Here is a 6,915-nt window from a genome sequence, read left to right as displayed (position 1 = left end):
CACTCTGGAATCTGCTATCTATCGAGTCTTGGCGTCTCAGTTGTGACTTTCAATCTCATGTCCTGTCACAAATGATCTGCGTGCACAGCTGAATTCATCACCCAATTCCTAATTCAAATGTTTGCTTTGCACTCCTTTTCAAATGCTCCCAAAAGGTACTTTGAGACAGGTGGATTGAGAACACAGTTATTTAAAAAACACACAAAACATATAGTGCTTTATGTTTTAAAACTAATTTGTATCACAACATCCTCGGATTTCTTTACTTAAAGGAGAGACTAAATACTGACAAATGCCCTTTCCTCCCTTTACTCTGTACAGCCACACAGATATTTATAGTGTAGGAACCAGGCCACTTTCCTGACATAGATGATCAGGCATCGTGGGCCCATCTTGGTAACCATAGGAGCAGGCAGCCAATGACAACAGAGGCTTGTATGTGGCTCCTGTTTGCTCAGTGCTATGATGTTCCAAGGAATCACAAGGTGATATAAAGAAAACATATAAAATGCCTTTCAGTCCTTTTAAGAAGTACTTGGGAATGATTTCTAAAAGAAGTATCTGAATTCCTTACAGCCATTTTTGAACCATCAACTTGTACTAATGAAATTTATATTAGAAAAGAACTTACGATAATTTGAAAATGATGTAAAGTAATAAGAATGTAGATTCTATTAGCAGTTTGGTTGGTTGTTCTGTAGGCAAAGGAGAAATGATTTTTCTAGCCGTATTGACAATTAAGAGTATAATAAGAGGAGCTTTCAATAGAAGCTGAATGGCCCAGCTCATATAGGTTCCTGACACCTGGCAGAATCTGTGCCACTACTAAGGAATAAGGGAGACTTTAATCACCCTCTCAAAGAAAAATCCATGTCACATGAAATGTGCAAAAATGAGCAAAATCTACAAAGAAATGATCATTTCGGAGCCACGCAATACATGCAATAGCTTGACTTAGAGCTTACCATTCCAGCCCAGTGGGTACTCCGAATCCCAGGCCATCATTCACGGTTGCACAGGCTATGTATTAATAACCCCAGGACTCCAGCAAGCTGTTGACATAGCCAAGTCCATCTCTGGCGTGTCCCTGTCAAACCTCTCTGAGAGACACAGCTCAGGTGGAAACGGTGGGCTTCTGACTTAGAAGTTATGTTGCCCTATACTGGGTGCAGGAACTCCTGCACAACTAGGAGAGGGAAGGGCCAAACAAATGTTGTGCTTAGTGCAAAAGTGGGACTGGCTTTAGAGAGAAAGAGAAATGTGCGTGAAAATTCAAGACAGAAATCTCTAGGCAACTCTTTTAAAAATATTTCTGAATTCAAAAACAACCTGTCTTAAGACATTTTTGAACTCTTGTGTGTGTGTGTGTGAGCTACTCCACTGACTGAACTAAAGAATGGTACGGTGGAATTGTGAAAAACAATTGCTTCTTATCGTATATAGCAAAACTTGTCACAAAGGGTAGCTACAGAAATGCTTGCTCCTATCAGTGACTCCCAAAGCCTTTCCGCAAAGGCACTGTGGTATTATTTAGCAGCGAAGTGCTCCACCTAGTGGGCATAAGTAGGAATTTAAGTAAAAAACGGTAAAATCTTCCAATACATTTCATTTCCTCTTTAATATTTAACTCATGGAATTAATAGCCCCTTCACTGATGGGCCATAAAAGCTGTTGTAGCAGAAAGACTTGTGTTAAGGTCAAAGCTTTTTAGGCCATTGTAAGAGTAGAGATGTAAAAACCATTTTAGGGTTTCGAGTGGCCCACGTTTTCTCGACCTCAGCACCATTGGCATTTTGGACTAGGTAATTCTTTTTGGGGGGGCGGGGGGTGATGTTCTTTGCATTTTAGGATGTATTGCAGCATCTCTGACCTCCATTTAGTTGACATCAGTAGCAGCCCCCAACCCCCAACCACTAACCACAGGTCCTGATGATGAAAAATGTCTACAGACATTGCTAAATGTCTCCAAGGAAGCAAAACAGCACCCAGTTGAGAACCATTGGAATAGAGGGACGACATAACATGACATCGTTTACTAAGCTCGCTCTCTGCTTCTCTGTTGAGAACAGCCTGCGGGCAACAGAGACACCAGGTAGGGATGGAGATAGTGAAAAGTGGTCAAATTCTGGATATACTTTGAAGTTAAAAGCTGAAGTTGAAGTTACAGATACGGAGTGAGAGAGAGGAGAGTCAGAGGCGACACCAAGGATTTTAGCCTGAACAAACTAGAATCAAGTTGCCATGAACAGAGGTGGGAAGACAGCAAGAGGAGCTGGCTGGGAATATGTTGTAGATCAGGAACATGCAGTTGTGGGCATGTTAATTCTTTTTTTTTTTTTTTTTTTAGATTTTTATTTGATAGAGAGAGATAGCTAAAGAGGGAACACAAGCAGGGGGAGTAGGAGAGGGAGAAGCAGGCTTCCCGCTGAGCAGGGAGCCCAATGCAGGTCTTGACCCCAGGACCCTGGGATCATGACCCGAGCCGAAGGCAGGTGCTTAACAACTGAGCCACCCAGGCACCCTGGCATGTTACGTTCTTGAGAGGCTTTTTAGACACCTGAATGGAGATGCCAAGCTGCATTGGATATATAGTCTGGGAAATTAGGAGAGAAATCCAGGCTGTTCATATAAATTTGGGAGTCATTGGCTTATAGGTAATATTTAATGAGCTTATCTAGGAAGTGAAGGGTGGAAACAGGAATCAAAATTATATTATAACATGATCATAGCCATTATAAATGGATAATGTCAGAAGAAAATGTACAAAAGAGAATTCGGTAGAATTTATGAGCAGGTGGTCTTTTTTCCCCTTTATTTCTACTCTTTTTTTGTATTGTCCCTGTTTTTTTCCTTCTTTTTAGTGAACCTGTATTTTTTTTTAAGATTTTATTCATTTATTTGAGAGAGAGAAAGAGAACAAGCAGGGAGAGTGGCAGGCAGAGGGAGAGAGAGAAGCAAGCTTCCCACTGAGCAGGGAACCTGATGCGGGGCTCGACCCCAGGACCCTAGGCTCGATCCCAGGACCCTTGGATCATAACCTGAGCAGAAGGCAGATGCTTAACTGACTGAGCCACCCAGGCACCCATAGTGAGCCTGTATTTTTAAGGTGAGCTATAATTTGGCAGGGGTGATGGTGGTGGTGATGTTCTTACTTTTCATTATGAAAAGAACTTACATAAAGTTGAACTGAATAGTGTAATGAACTGCCATATACCGATTCCTCAGTTCCAATAACAACACACAGCCAGTCCTTTTTGATTTATAGTCCCATCCACCTTCCTCCCTATATTATTTTGAAGAATACCGAACATCACGATATTTCATTGTATTTTAGTTAAGTGTCTCTAGGACTGTTTAAAAAATTAAACATATTTGTAAATTATACAAATATCAAATTATCATGTTGTGTACTGGAAACTGGTGTTATATGATAATTATATCTCAATAAAAAATTATACATGGCTACACCATTATCACACTTCAAAAGTTAGTAATTTCTTAATGCCACTAAAGAAAGCATTTAAATTTCCAGTTGTATCATAAATGAGTAAAAACATTTTTCTTCCATTTTTAAATTTCTTTGATTCAAGGGCCACACATTGTGATTGGCTGGTATCTCCTAAGTCCCCCTCATTCCATCACTTTTCCCCCTTGCAACTTACTGAAAGAACAATATGCCAAATCGCATGCCTTCGGTGTCATGCATCATGATCTCTGTTCCATTTCCTGTAAATTGGTACATGTTCGATCAGATCTAGGTTTGGTTCTTTTCTGGAAAAAAATATGGTATGTTCCTCAATCAGAAAGCATGTGATGTTAAGAATGTGTCTGTGTATTTTTAGCAGCTGACCTAGGCATGAATAATGCCTATTACTCCCATCAATTCATTAGAAGTTGCAAAACGGAGATATCGTAATTTTGCCGCTCCTTTTTCACTTATTAGCTGGAATGCTTTTTCAGAGAGAATGTATCCCTCATTTACTACTTACCTACCCAGCGATAGTTTGTATGAGAACCATAGGAAATATTGATTCTTTTCTATTTACCAATTTTTAAAACAATGAGTTAGCTCACTAGCATCCTCTAATGGTGAGCAATTAGTGCTTTGTTTCTCATGTGGTGTATATGACTATTTAGTATCATTTTGAACTCATGTATTTATAACATATTCAATGTTTCAACCCATTGCAGTTACGATTTTCTATACTGATGTTCCAGTTGTGCAATCTTCCAATTGCCTTATGAGTCTTTTTGAGAGCATACTCAATAGTCCTTGATAGCTTTCTTACTATATGGCATGATAACATGGTGCATACTTTTCCCGCTAAATAGGTCTATTTATTTCTTAGATAAAATATCTCGAGTTTATACTGATAATTCTAATTAAAAACAGGACACAGATTTTGCTAAACCTATCTCTTTTCTCTTTAGCCAAGAATCCCAGGCCTGAGAGACAAATGGAGTAATAGAATATCACGTAATTATTTACTTGCTTTATCCCACAAAATTTTATCCCACACCATAATTTCAGAATAACAATACTGACACTGCCACCAACACTATGACTGTTGTCAACAGTATAAAATTATTTTTGCAGTGTTTTTTTTTTTTTTTACCTTAGAACATATCCCACTAAGGAGGTACAAGTTACTGCTTTTTATGGCAATTCGAAGAACCCTCTGTGTGGTTATGGCACCAATTGGCTATATACTTAAGTATATGCGTTTCATTTTTTTTTTTTTTTAAGACTTTTGCTTCATGAGTGAAGGGGAGTGGGAGATAAGAGTTTCCAGTTATGGAATGAGTAAGTTATGTGAATAAGTCACAGCATAAGGAATATAGTCAATGATACTGTAACAGTGTTGTATGGTGACAGATGGTAGCTACACTTGCAGTGAGGATAGACAGCATGATGCATAAACTTGTCAAGTCACTATGCCATATACCTGAAACTAACGTAACATTGTGTCTACTCAAGTAAAAAAAATTAAAAGACTTTCATAATTTTGTAAAAATATCTCAGTGACTCCAAAGTCAAATCAATAAAACATGTGTTCAAAAAACTCTGATTTCTAACAGTGTCCCCTCCAACATATTTTCTCCCCCACCCCTTATTGGTAACCATTTTTAAACAATTAGGGTTAAGCCTTCAGTTTTTAAAAAATATTAAGTAGATACTTTTTGTGTATGTATGTGGGTGTTAGCCCTACCCTTAACATGCTACAGCATACTTTCTTCTCCTTCGCTTTTCTCACTTCAACAACGTAGTGTGAGTGCTGGCTGAGTAAATTCTACGGCTACATAGATTCCACTGTAGCTGTCCCAAAGTTTTTTGACCAACCCCTTAATTTCGACTCTTTTCTGTTTCTGCTATTGCAGGTAATTTTGAGTTGTGCGTATGTCTTTTCATTTTTCTAAGAGTGTGTTTGAGACAGATTCCTAGAAATTGGATTGCTAGATCAAAGCATAAATGTATATGTAATGCTGCCAGTTATTAAAACTCAGGATTAAAATAGGACTATTTTGCAATGGCCACCAGGAATGTCAGAGAGTGTCTGTTTCCTCACAACGGTGTCTTTATGTTGTCAGATTTGGAATACTGAAAACCTATAGGTGAGAAATGGTTAACTCCATATACTTAATTTTTTAATTTTCTTTTTTATTACGAGTAAGGTCATTTTTTCATGTAAAAATCATCTGCATTTTCCCTGTGAACGGTCTACTCATTCCTCAGCCCAGTTTCTATACAGTTGTTGGTTTTTTTCCTTATTTTAGAAACAATTCAATCATTTTAGTCAAAATACAGTTTTCAACCCTCTAATCATATAACTTCTCAGACCACATTTTTCTTGAAAAGTGGTGACTAGCACAACAATTCCAAATTCAGTCATAGCAGTAACAAACATGAGCATCAGACCAGTGGGCTTGTCATCCACTATCCCTCTGTCAATTAAAAAACAAATTCTGCACCTTCTATGCCAAGACATTGTTCAGAAGTGAAGTTTTTCTCTGCCCATACGCTTGTCCTATCCAACTGACATCCAACTGATGATTCTCATCGTCCTCAACTTCTTGGCTATGTCTGAGAGGACAACTATACACACACCTCCTTAATACTGATTTTGTGTGGCAAATTGTCTAGGTACAAGTCACTTCAACCAAGCTACCTCAATTTCCTTTTGGAAAATGGCAGGGCATTAATAAAAGTCAATACTCAAGTCATTTGCCACTTCCCACTCCATTTCCTTGGCTACAAAATAAAGCAGTTGGAGAAAATGATACGTAACGATCTTCTTGACATGTTCAATTATCTGGTCTTACGTCATTTCCTTTTCAAAACTCCAGGAGACTACCCAAACTGCCTTTAAAATGTAGCTCCAAATAATTTTTCTAAGTTCACTCCCCAGTTCTCCTCAAAATATCCTCTACTCATTAGCCCTTCAATATTTCGTGCCTTTTTTTATATTCCACTTGTTCTCGGTGTGTGCCCTCTGGGCCAGACGCATTAGCATTACCTGGGAACTTAGAAATGCAAATTCTTGGGACCATCCCAGATTCATGGACTCAAGAAATTAGGGCAGAGGCCCAGCCACATGTGCCTCACGAGGTCCCCCATCCTGCCCTGTGACTGATGCATGCTCAAGTTTGAGAAAGCAATGACTTAGACTAACCTTTCCCACAATTCTTAGAATTCCCTTGCTAAAAGCTATTAGCTTCTTATTGCACTTCCTAATACCAAAGCTCCAGATATCTTTTCACGTATATGGTCTCCCCAACTAGACTATAAAGGCCTATGAATCAGGTCTTTAACTTATTTTATCAAACAACATGGTTTTAGTCATGTTCCAAAGTTCGCAAAAACGTAACTACATCTAGCTTGATTTGCTTTACTGTTGCTTTGAAATATCTCAATAG

This window comes from Mirounga leonina, unplaced genomic scaffold (genome assembly GCF_011800145.1).
Source record: "Mirounga leonina isolate KUSES-001 unplaced genomic scaffold, KU_Mleo_1.0 Mir_153, whole genome shotgun sequence".
In the NCBI taxonomy this organism is placed as follows: Eukaryota; Metazoa; Chordata; class Mammalia; order Carnivora; family Phocidae; genus Mirounga; species Mirounga leonina.
Note: the sequence above shows the minus strand (reverse complement) of the source record.